This window comes from Centropristis striata, chromosome 11 (genome assembly GCF_030273125.1).
Source record: "Centropristis striata isolate RG_2023a ecotype Rhode Island chromosome 11, C.striata_1.0, whole genome shotgun sequence".
NCBI classification, from domain to species: Eukaryota; Metazoa; Chordata; class Actinopteri; order Perciformes; family Serranidae; genus Centropristis; species Centropristis striata.
Window position 1 is genome coordinate 13,456,133 of NC_081527.1, and position 13,479 is coordinate 13,469,611.

The 13,479-nt window shown below is 40.2% G+C and overlaps 1 protein-coding gene across 6 annotated transcripts in view; it reads left to right on the forward strand.

Moving 5' to 3' along the window:
- The window catches only part of LOC131980729 (eotaxin-like), a 226,883-nt gene that overhangs the window by 85,026 nt on the left and 128,378 nt on the right, over nucleotides 1-13,479 (forward strand). The gene's annotated exons all lie outside the window — the stretch shown is intronic.

Below are 13,479 nucleotides of genomic sequence, written 5' to 3' on the forward strand. Positions count from 1 at the left end.
ATGCTCTCGTGAATTTGAGTTCCATCTGATAAACCCTTACGCAGTGTATATGTCTAGGGTTTTTATTGTAAAAGGTAAAAACAAAAAGGGTTGAAAGGAGTAATAAAGTTTGCCTTCTTGGTTTGGACTGTGGACACTCTGTGGTTGATTTTTAATCATTTTCAGAAGTATACAACACAACGTAGCAGCAGGAAAGAAATAAAAATCTGAAAAAATAATATTAGTCTTTCACCATATAATACATGCATTACATACTTACTTATGACAAAAATATATTGACGTGTAATCACATGAAGAAAAAAACACCCAACATCCCAGGTGAGTATGGGACAAAACTACATGATGACATCAGCATGGAGCATTGACCATAATATGCACATACAATACAGACATACAAGGGAGAAGAAGAAGGGAAAAACATGTACAATTATTTTCTTCTTCAATTGCAGTTAGTTATGAATTGATTCTAACATAATGAACAAGGCTGTCTCTCCTACTGTTTTTAAATAAAAGATGTCTTACTGACTCAAAAATGATATAATTCCTTCCTTTGTGTAAGAGAACATTGCTGGTATTTTGTATTTTAGCTGTTAGATGATCCACAAGTTGAGCTGCAGCTGATACTAATGTGGTTTTGTCTCTTTATTGAATTAACTGTGTCGAGAACCATTTCATCTTCAGGCTTTGGTGTCGGGAAACTCTCTTTTCTCATATACACAGACATATCTCTCTCTTATTTGCTTTGCTATTGTTTGCTTTCTTGCTCTGCCTTACACGCACAAACTCACACACACACATACACACACACACACACACACACACACTGGCACGTACATGACTGAAATTTGATCAGGTGTCCTCCAACCCCAGCTTCAGCTGTGGGGCCCTAAAATCGGCTCTAAACCATCCATCATGCTTTATAGTACATCACACATTACGACCGTACAACAGACAGAGAGAGATGGAGAGGAGGAGGGAAATTCTGACACTGCTACGGAGGGAGGGACGGTATTAAAAAGAGCCAAACAGCAGGGGAGAAGAGAGACAGAGATGGAGGGAGTGTAAGGAAAAAAAACAAGGGGGAGAAAAAGCATCAACCTTTTCTAATCAATATCCATTTCCCGGGGCTGTCATGTTGTTGCGAGAGTGGCTGTTGCATTACCAAACAGAAAACGTCTGATCCTAAATAAAATATCACCTTCAATCCAAAGCATCCCATTCATCTTCATTTAACAAACGCTCAGCTTTTGGCAATACCTTTTATGCACCTCTGCCATAGTCGGGATGAATATGTCACAATGACAGAGACTGGCACCTGCATACAGGAGCATTTCTCCACACAAAACACTTGACTATCTGTGGCATTGTTGTATGGCGCCATTCAGACGTGTGACTCCATAGGGACGGATTGCAACGTGCAAATGAATTTACAGTTTATGACTCATGAGCTTATGACTATGAGATTATAAGAGGGGGATTTTTAGAATACATGACGATGAATTTAAATCCAAAGAAGGGCGAGAAAGAAGATTTTTATAACGCGGGGCTCTCCAGAGAGTGGGAGTAGGCTGTCACCATGTTAAATGAAATGTGTGTGCGGTTATGTATGGATTGTCCTAATGATGTAAAATCAGCTTAAAAATCAGTTTGTGCGTTCGGCAGTGTATGTGTCTGTTTGTGTGTACACACTTTAAATAAGTCTAGACTGACAGCTGACCTTATCAGCAGAAAGCAGGACCTAATTTGCGTGATGATAAGTCTGAGAAAAACATGTGAACGCACAAATTGGCTCGGCTCTCTCTTCACTCCCTCCTGATTTTTCCCCCCTTTTTGCTCTTCTTTCTTCCTCTTCTGTCTGTCTGTCATGAGTCCTCGGACGGCATTGAGTAAATCATCTGACTGTGTATCAGATGAAAAAAAGGGAACAGTGTAATGTCATTACTGACGTACTGCTCGTTCCCCTGATTCTCACGGCTCTCTATCAATGGAGTCTTGTTTTCTGAGTGACTGGGAAAGGCAAAGGAAGGACTTTTTTTGCAGTAGTTTGCATGTGCTGTTTGTCCAGAGTATACAGTTTTTTCTCCCTGTTTTGACCTCCAAATCTCACAATACCGGCCTTGCATTTGAGTAAAGTTCACAATCCTGTTAACCATTATTAACATCTATTAAATCACTACCAAAGATTCTTGTTCAGTTGTCTGAGAGCACAAACAGGACAATATGTTTAAAAAAAGAAGCACAGCTATATTGTTAGTTTGGCTCCATTAACCTCATAATTATCCAGTGTCTTTCAGAGGCTGGGACAGGAGGGGACAGAATGGAGGTTTAACCAGCTGCGACTTGGCAAAGTAACAGCACTATCTATTCCACTCCTCACCAGATGTTGGCTGTGCTGTGCCAGCTTAAAAAAGGAGCAGTTTAGCTGTTTTTCTATGATGTGTCCACTGTTCATGCTGGTTTTGTTTAGATGTTTCAGTGTGGACGGAGATTGTTAAAAAAAGCAACCTAAAAACATGCCATTTTTCAACAAGAAGAGTGGAGCGTTCTTAAAAAAGTGCACATGTCATTATTCATACATGTATGGTTCGCGGTTGTAAAAAAACGTTGAATTTATGCTACAAAACCACTGACCTAGGTTGAGGGGGGAAAAAATCCTGGTAAGGCGTTTTAAGAGACATTTTAAAAAGTAAATAAATGTACGTAAATATTGGAAGTGAAGTAGTCACATAGTGACATGATTACCAGAAGTGACATAGTTACGTAAGGAAAAAAAAATAATTCATGGGGCACAGAAGTTCTATGACGTTTCAATCAAAGTGTTTACTTTTGTTTTCACACGGGACACAAACCCTTTTCTCCTGGGTGAAAGTCCGACATTTGTCAGTCATTACTACTACAACCACTGGAGGGCTGTGGAGGACAGTCTAAAACGTAAATATAGGTCGTATTTTGCTGTCAGTACAAGTGACCTATATGGTCATTTTCACACGTTAACTGTGTTTTAAGATATTGTCTGGACAAACAGTCTGAGAAAGAACAGAAAAGAAAAGCTTGTGTGGGAAAAGGTCTCATGTCATCTCATTTGTCTGTCTTTGCCCTCTCCTCCTCTCTCATGGCATCCTGTCGCTCTGTGCTCTGATCTGTGGAGCCGTGACAGGAGCCTGATCCTCAGCGCTGCATCTCCACTTCAAACACTGAGGCAAATGACCCGCTGCAGCACGGGAGGGTAACACACAGGATTATATGCATACACACACACACACACACACACACACACACACACACACACACCTATATGAGTGCTTGAGGTGTCTTAACTCGTTCTTTTTGGGGCCTTCTCTGAGATGGCATCTCCTCCAGCAGCTGCTAACAGTCCATTTCAGCCTCTAACCCTGCCCGGGGCCAGAGCCCTACAGTGGGGTACTAATGATCTCTCTGCTTAAGTCTGCCCCTCCTTCTGCATCCATCCATCTCTCACATGTTCCTTACTATCCCTCGTTTACTGTACCGCCTCTCCTGTCGATTTTTGCCTCTGTTTATAAAAATGCCAGTCACTACCTGCACCTATTTAGTATTCTCGCTCATGAACACATCCATAATTGTGAGCACGGCTCTGCATTTGCAGCTGAGCACATCTTTGTAAACCCAGCGTCCATTAACATTGTGTTTACTGTCTCTGTATCATTAAGAACCACGGACGTGTGTCCTAGTAAAAGACTAGGACATAAACTGAAGTGATGTAGCTACGGTCAGACTCACATTATTCTCTGTTCTATTTCCATGGCTGCCTCGCAGCCTAAAAGCCTTCATAAATTACTCTGTTATTTGGGTCAAACCTCTGTTAGTAAGCACGTGGCTGATTTAGAGCCCCAACTGCCTACACTCAGCTCTGTTTGTGCTTTCTATGTGTGTGTGCACATAACCACACATGCACAACGCAAATGCTCTGTCGTAATGGCATAAACAATAAACATTCATTTAATATCCAACAGAGTATGACAAAGATCTAGACGGAGAAAAAGAGGGTTTTTGTGTGTGTGTGAATAGACCATAAGTAGAGTTTGAGTCAGCACTTGCACACTCTTTTAGTAACCCATCTTGTGTGGTCAAACATCATCTATCACAGTATGTGTGCTTGCTGCATGTGGTTATGGATAGTGTGCGTGTGTATGCTGGTGTGCCTCCAAAGTCGCTGTTAGTTTTCCATGACATTTTACAGACCGTGTGATTGTGGTTTTACACTACAAAAACCCACCAACTGCTTTTTGTCTTAAACTTGTAATTTGTGTGCTGTGCTGTTTCTCCGTGTATACTTCCGATGTTTATTTTCTTCACTTCTCCCTGACTTAGTCTCACGGCTTTGTTTATGTGTGCTAAGTGACAGGTTTAATTTAATTTAATTATATTCTAAAAGTATCTGTATGAAGGCTGGAAAAGGTTCATACAACCCAGATGAAACTACTCTATCTAACTGTCATCATTTTAAAGTTTTTTATAACTTTAAGTGCACATTAGGATTTTAAAATCTTAGTAAAATGTGAAAGGCTACAGACATAATAAAAGGTTTAAGTGTTTAAAAAAAAAGTGTTTTAGGTCATTGTCTTGTTGAAACACCCATTTCAAGGGCATGTCCTCTTCAGCATAAGGCAACATGAGCTCTTCAAGTATTTTGACATATGCAAACTGATCCATGATCCCTGGTATGTGATAAATAGGCCCAACACCATAGTAGGAGAAACATGCCCATATCATGATGCTTCACTGTCTTCACTGTGTACTGTGGCTTGAATTCAGAGTTTGGGGCTCGTCTCACAAACTGTCTGCGGCCCTTGGACCCAAAAAGAACAATTTTACTCTCATCAGTACACAAAATGTTCCTCCATTTCTCTTCAGGCCAGTTGATGTGTTCTTTGGTAAATTATAACCTCTTCTGCACATGCCTTTTTTTTAACAGAGGGACTTTGCGGGGGATTCTTGTAAATAGATTAGCTTCACACAGACATCTTCTAACTGTCACAGCACTTACAGGTAACTCCAGACTGTCTTTGATCATCCTGGAGCTGATCATTGGCTGAGTCTTTGCCATTCTGCTTATTCTTCCATCCATTTTGATGGTTGTCTTCCGTTTTCTGACACGTGTCTCTGGTTTTGCTCTCCATTTTAAAGCATTGGAGATACTTTTAGCTGAACAGCCTATAATTGTTTGCACCTCTTTATAAGTTTTCCCCTCTCCAATCAACTTTTTAATCAAAGTACGCTGTTCTTCTGAACAATGTCTTGAACAACCCATTTTCCTCAGGCTTTCAAAGAGAAATGCATGTTCAACAAGTGCTGGCTTCATCCTTAAATAGAGGCCACCTGATTCACACCTGTTTTTTTCACAAAATTGCTGACCTCACTGATTGAATACCACACTGCTATATTTTTGAACACACCTCTTTCAACTAATTGCACAGCCTTAAGAGCTGCATATCACGAATGCTGGGTCTTGTTGCTTTTCTGAGAATCTACTGCACCTACTGGTACCTTGTTTGCCATGAAGCAATAAAAAATATACTAAAAACCTGGATTAATCTGGTTAGTCACATTGAACTGCTATTATATTGAACACTACTGTAATGTAATGCTATTATATTTATGCTGTGTATGCATGCTAACACTGGCTTTATAGCACAGAAGAAGAGGTAGAGCTGAGCATATTAGTATTTGGTCATAAACCAGGGGATATTTGAGTCTGGACCAAAGCAGTGGATTGAACAAGTGACCGACTAATAACTCTTTGACTGATGAAAATGTTTTAAAAATGCACAGGAGAATCTCAGTAATGCATGTTTGTCAATGGTTTTCACCTAACAACAGGTGTACTCAAGTTGTTTGCAACGGTCCTGAGGTAACCACAATGGATTTATACTTTGGTTTGATGCCAGCAGCCTTTTCCCTGAAAAGTGCATGTGTTCTTTTAAAATGAGAATAAACAAAAAAATGACCAAATGAACATAAGGGCTGCAGTCCAAATGAATATTTACAAGTGCCTCAGATGGTGCAATAGAAATGCATACGAAGAGCCAAATGTCTCCGTTAGGTTATTGACCCTCGACCACCAAAAATCATTCTCATCAACTCCAACTCATCGACCAGCCTGTCACCCATGCTGCTCCATTCGTCATTCCGTCCTCCTCTAAACCTTTTGTTTTTCAGAGGAATGTCAGTGTTTTATATGAGTGGGTTTTACTTCACAAGTCTACTGTTAAATTACTTTGATGCACTCTCTCTCTGCTCTATGTGAAACTCCCTTACTCATACCCTGTAATTTTTAAACACACCCACACACATACACAACCAGCAGCACCACTCAACCACACTCTGTTTTCTCTTATGTCACTGGTCAAATCCCCAGAGGCCACCACCAATCAATGCCAAGTAGACATGCCCACTTGTCAATGGCAAACCATTATGTAGATGACAAACAGACCGGAGGAAGAGGAGGAGTAGACGCAGGAGGGAAGGCGGCATAGTAAAGAAACATCCGTCTTATAATAGTAAAAAGAAGACCAGCAGATGACCTTATATGCCTGCTTTATAAGAAGCAGTCCAAACTTATCATCAACTTCAAGTGGAGTAGCAAAGTTTTTCTGATCATATTCTAGTGAGTTTAAAGTCATTCCAACCCACCACTAAACTGCTCTGTTCTTTCCATTCACGACTCTGGAAAACATTAAGAGACCACCCCATATCTCTGGAATACGTGAACATAGTGGTGCACCAAATGTTCTTGGAGGCATCACAGCTGTGATTTGAAAAAAAAAAAAAGGCTTTGTCCCAAAGATAATGATGATTGAAGTTGTTTTTGGGGAAGGAAGTTTTAGAGTATGATCTTACTTAATGAGCATTTTCCATCTTCAGTAAACATGTGCAAAGACAATGATTTGAGTTAATTCTTGAATTTGGAAATAGTAGTTCGACAAAAACCAACAATGTATTTATTTATTTTTATTACACTTCTGTTTAATTTAATATAGGCAGTCTCGTAAAGGAACACTTGACTCACAAAATGATAATTTCTATATAAAGTACTCGCCCCGTGTTAAGCTTGAGTTATAGTAGAAAACGGTGAATGGAGAATTGGATAAAGTTTTTTCGATGAATTGAGGTAAATATATACAAATATAAATCAATTTATATATAATATATATCAAAACATCCAGTTAAAAGCTTTCACATGAATCATGCATTATAATTATAAGTATTTATTATCTAGTAATATGAAAATGATTCCCCAAATCATGCGTTTTTGCAAAAAACTTCATCATAAACAGTCTCACACTTATACATGCACAGTTATAATACCACACAACCAGACTTCTACTGCACGAGTTGTGTGATTTTGTAAATGGCTGTTCCAATATAGTTCTGATGATAAATATGGCTTCCATTTACTTTAATTCATAAAAAAAATGCTTGATTTTTGGATTATTCGTTCCTTGTTAAAGCATGCAAAAAAAGCTAAGGTTTCCTTTAAGAATTCAAGGTTACACAGGATGAGTAATTAATATAGGAAATTATATTTTGCAGGTTGAAGTATTCCTTTTAAATTCTGCAACAACAGTTTTTGGCCGTGGCTCAGTGGGTTGAGCAGATTGGCAATCAGTCTCAGGGTTTGTGTTTTCTTCTTTGTAATTACTCGTGGCTACATGTTGAAGTGTACTTCAGCAAGACACTTGACCTCAGTTTCTCATGGTAGGTCAGTGGCTGTTATAAAGGCTGAGCTTGTAGTGATGCAAGTACAACAAAGCAATATATAAATGCATTCCATTTAGCCTTTAGCAGACAACTTGCAAGTATTTTCACCTCCTACAAAAGAAAATGCTTTACCAATATAACAATGTCAAATCTTCTGTGTGGAGTTTGTATGTTCTCTCCGGGTCCTCGCGCTTCCTTCCACAGTCCAAAAACATGCAGCTTAGGTTTAATGGTCATTCTTAATTGTCTGTAGGAGTAGATGAGAGTGTGAATGTCTCTATGTGTCGGCTCTGTGATAGTCTGGCGACCTGTCCAGGGTGTACCCGCCTCTTGCCCAATGTCAGGACCCAAGTTCGGATAAGAATAGAATATCTTTATTATCATTGTCAGATCACGAATCATGAAATGAAGTGCATTCCTCATCAGTGCTAGATTTTAAATAGATACATAAAAGCGAAAATTTCTAAATCGTTGAAAATGTTTTTTTTAAAACGGGAAAAAAATTAAACAACAACAAACTAACATAAACAAAGAAAAGAACATATCAAAACAACTACATCACAAGTTACATACCGTATTTAACACCTTTAAATTTGTTCTTCCTACCTTTCAGGTTTGGTGTGAAATAGTTCACATCCTGCCTGCTTGTTATTTTTACATTCTCGCACCATGGCAGAAATATTTGCATTGATATTGGCAAATTCCAGTCAGGAAAAAAAAAAAAAGGATCGGACCACTACTTCAAAGATTTTCACATTGTAAAACAGACCACATGATCTAACACTGTAATCTGCAGTTGTTCGTAATATTTACAGGTTTTTCATTCTTTAATTGCTATTTACTAAATCCATTCACCTCATGGCATCATTTTAGGCCTTGATGGCTGACGGGTAAAAACTGTTTTTGAGTCTTTTTGCTGTGTGTGTCCTGAATCTTCAGCCTGATGGCAGCAGTTCAAACGTCTTGTGTCCTGGGTGTGTCAAGTCATGCACTATATTCTCTGCTCTCTTTAGGTAGTGAGCAGTGTAAAGTTCCTCCAGAGAGGGGAGAGGGCAGCCGGTGATTTTTTTTTTGGGACCACTTTTATGACCCCCTGGAGCAGTTAAGGATAATAAATGAATGAATGAATGAAAACCATGCAGTAATTGATGAACTGGTTTTATATTTTGTGTGCTACTGTAAAATGTGTTGAGTGCAGCCTCACTGCTCTATATCCTCTCCAGAGAAACAAAGCCAGAGAAAGCAGATGAAGAAGACAAAGAATAGTATGATGAAAGCTGCATGAGAATGCAGAGCAACACTCAGAGTAGAACCATATTCTTTTGTTGCTTTGATGTTACAGAAAAGTGTGTCGGCGTAAACCACGGAGGTCTGTATGTTTTTCACCCTGAGTACCCTGAATTTACCATATTTCTTATGGGCTACATAATATACTGTAGATAGTGCGTTTCAGAGCCGTGAGCATCTACACCTCCATTTGCTTTAGAAAACAGGGATCCACCAAACTAAAAACAGCATCCCCCCAGCCCAGCCTCGGCTCATAGAGGGGGGTTGCTGCTGCGGTTTCTAGGCTCTTTCCCGAAACATCAAAGCTTGATTGATGGCACTTGAAGAGCTGCGTTTGATTATACGGGATAGGAAACACACGTAAACACGTGATGTGTACAAAAGAACAGCGATGTCTCTCCTCCACACATACACATGTACACACACCGGCGACATGAGCAGGAAATCATGAAACACTCTGCAATCAGTCGTCACACAGGCTTCAAAACGGGATTTCACAGAAGTGACTAGGCCTGTATGTTTCTGAGTAGCAGCATGTTTACACCTAAATAAAGAAGGCTTCTATAGACACTACTATCAGTCGTGGAAAGACACTGTACACGGCCTGTGTGCATGTGTCTGTGTCATGTAAAGACCAACAGATGTGGTCCTGCAATGTTCGCTCTAAATTTAGATTTTCGTCATCCTTTCTCCGTCGACAGAGAGCACGATTTAAGCGAGAGCAAGTTTGTCTTTGGTCAGATTCCCTCTTGAGTCAGCCAATAGCCAATAGCAGTTCAGCATGTCATGTCTGCCAGGCATTAAATAGTGATTTTCACATCTGTTAGGGATTATGTGGTCAATATTATCTCAGTCCCTCCAAACCTCTCCAAGTTTTTCTTCACCTTTTTTTTCCAAACACTGTTTATTCTCCTCTGCTCTTATTCACTTCATCTTCTACTTCTGCTCCATTTTGAAATATGTTACTGATTTTAGGTGGTGACAGCTGTCCAACACTGGCAGTATTCTTGTTGATTCTCCGTTTCTGGTTACCTGTTTGACTTGGGTCAAAATCGATTTGGAAAGATTTCAGTTTTTAGCTTATTTAGTGCGGCGAGTTGTGAGACAACGGGTGTGGAGGCACAGTCTCCTTTATAGCCAATTAGTGTGTCTTTGGTGACTTTTTCTTCTCTTTTAGGTCATTTTGTTTCTCTTTGTAGTCATTTTTTGACTCTTTGTAGTCATTTTGAATCTGTTATTGTTAGAGTTTTGAATCTGATTGTATTTGTTTTGCATCTTTTTGTAGTTATTTTGCATCTCTTTGTAGCCTTTGTCGTCATTTTCGCATGTTTTGATAGCTGTCTTGCTTCTCTATTGATGTTTTGCATCTTATTTAAGTAATTTTTTCCCTCTTTTTTAACGTTTTGTGACTCTTTGTAGTAATTTTACTTCTGTTTTTACTAGTGTTTGGTCATTTTGCCACCCTATTCTACTCGAATTCTCCGTGCATTTGTTTTGCGTCTCTTGTACTTGTTTTGTGTCTGTTTCAGAGACACTTTACAGGTGAACCAAAACCTTCAGGTGCTGCTGAACAACAGTATTTAGTTTACACTGGAGGTGAAGAGAGAGACTATCTGATTCCTGTCCAAAGCTTCCTGCCACGGCAAACCACACTGACTTTCATCTGCACAGATATTGTACTAAAAGCTACAACACCCTATACAAAATATCATAGGAAACCATTCAAAAATACTGGATGTGCAGGTTGTATTTTCTTATAGCTATACTGCTGCCAAAAATGTAATTTAAATTGCTTTCCTAATTTGTAATTTTAAAGGAATGTTACTGTCGCCTTTTCATGCAGTAAAGATTTTATATGAAGGTAAATATAAAGAAAATCAAATATTGGACTGGATTAGGTCGTGCGCCCCTGACCTCTGGGCCCCTGGGCCTGCTCACTAATCTATCTATCCATTCCACCGACAAAAGCATTTACATCTTTTTCAACTAATTCACTTTGCCTGTCTTCATCACTGATGTGAGCTGTACTAATGCATATAAACTCAACCTATCTGGGATCCAGTTAACCTTAAAACAAATGCAGTGAAATGTCGTCCACATACAATCAGACCCAGGTGTGTTATTCCTCGAGTCGTTTCATCATTCTTCTCTCCTTTTTGTATTATCTGTCCCAACAAAAAAATGCATGGATCAAATCACAGTTCTGTCAACATCCATTTTCCTGTTCCACTGCATGCACAAGAACACACACACACACACACACACACACACACACACTCAAACACGGAGACCATGACGCAGACATACACCCAGGGTGGCGTCTCATTCCTGTGGCTGATGAGAGCAGGCATGATGGGAGTGAGGCATGTAATGTGATTTATAGAGCTAGGCTCACTTTTCAAATTCAATCAGGAACTTTGATTACTGATGAAAATTTGAGACAGGAAATCGCTTTGATAGCAAACTAAAACCTCATGAGACAGAAGAGCACTGATGTGTGCATGTGTGTGCATGTGTGTGTGTGTGTGTGTGTGTGTGTGTGTGTGTGTGCCGACCGCGAAACACTGAGCCTGTCTGAACTCGGCCATATTTGATTAGAGAGGACACATGCAATGCAATCAAGAGCGACAAAGCAGGAACTACAGCAAATTTTTACCAATGACTGATGAAATCTTTCCTCTGCTTCAGATTGTATCTACGGTTTCTTTTTGTCTCCCTATTTCATGCTCACACCGCTCACACGTGAGCAGCGTTTTTGGTCACACAGAGACCATGAACACAGAGATGTAACAATCTACAGACACACACACGTACGCATATGGCTGACCCTGCAGAGGTCACGGTGGATCTATGGCTGTATGGTCTCTTGTGTTATTTTAATGTCTGTTGTTGCACATGAGGGGACACTCAAACCCACACCCGACAGCATGACAGAGGGGCCCAATTACCATTCCCATGGGAGTGTGTGTGTGTGATACAGAGTGCAGAGAAGAGGAACAGGGAGAAAGACAGAGAAAAGAGAAGAGTGCTTGTGCATGTATGTGATACAAACATGACAGGCTCATCAGTCACCAATGGCCTTTTAAAGTGTTCTCCATAGGGACACCTGACCTTTTCACATGATGCCAATAGCAGCTGCATGATGAATCAATCTCCTAAGCCTTTGGCTCCCAGTAGCCTCCATGTTATCCAGAATAAATACGGGAGATGACATTCTTCCTATTGAGACACCTGAAGACAAAGCCCAAAGTTATGGATTGGCCTTTAATAGTAAAAGGAAACCCAGTGGTGATAGCAATGAGACAGAAAGAGGCAATGGGTCTCCAAGAGAGAGCTGCATGTGGAGAAAACTTTTGGATGGATGGATAGATGGATGAAGGTAGGGGAAATTAGAAAGCTATGAGAAGAGGAAGGAAAAAGGAGAGGGGAGATAATGGGGTAGTCGAGGTCAGAGAAGAAGCCCCAACCTTTCTGTCTGTCTGTACAGGATGGATAGGTTAGGGGGGGGGAAATGGGAATGCACAAGGCCAGTAGAAAGATTAGGACGAGATAGATGCTGAGGAAATGGAGAACTGGGCCTTGATTTTTTTTGCGTGTGTGTGTGTGTGTGTGTGTGAGAGAGACAGACAGACGAAGGGAGCGAGCGATAGGGGAATATGGAGCCTAATATGATGGGGTAAATGAGGTGTAATGGCGGTAACATAGAGTGACAGCAACTGGGCCAGTGCATTAAGGGGTTAACCAAGGCCAGGAGTCGCTGACCTCACCTCTCCCCCGAGACAGAATTATCCCTCAGTAAGGTGCGCACACACCCACACACACTGATAATGAAGATGTGGTTGCAGGACGGCCATATTTTGCCATTCAAGAAATGTTACGAAGGGAATTTCACCACCGCTATCACCATTAGAGCAGAACTGTGGACAAATGAGACTACCCTTGAATTTCCCAGTCATGCACTGATTTTCTGCAACACTGGTCAGGCGCTCGCCAAAACAAAATGTAATACCTTCAGGCTTTGTTACACAGCAAAAAATAATTAAGCGAGGGCTTCATAACACTTTCATGTAAAGGCATTTTGAATTTTATACCGTGGTATTCTGCAAGTCCCAGTGTAATTGTACGCTGGAATTGTGGATAAGCATATTTCTGGTGTGTGTATGTGTGTGTATGAAAAAGGGAGAGAATGTGTGAAAAAAAAGACACTGCAGGCTTCAGGTGAGAAATTAGAAATATTAGCATATTTATTACAGCAACATGAAAGACATTAGAATGCCTACACCCTTAACATCAAGCAACGCAGAGAAAACTGGCATTGGGACAAATAAGCATTTTTTTACGGTGGCCAAAGAAAGAGAGAGAGAGAGTGAGAGAGAGAGAGAGAGCTGAAAGTCTTGAATTAGAGTCACTCATGTACACTTACAATACAGACCTTGTGGGGAATGTAGGACA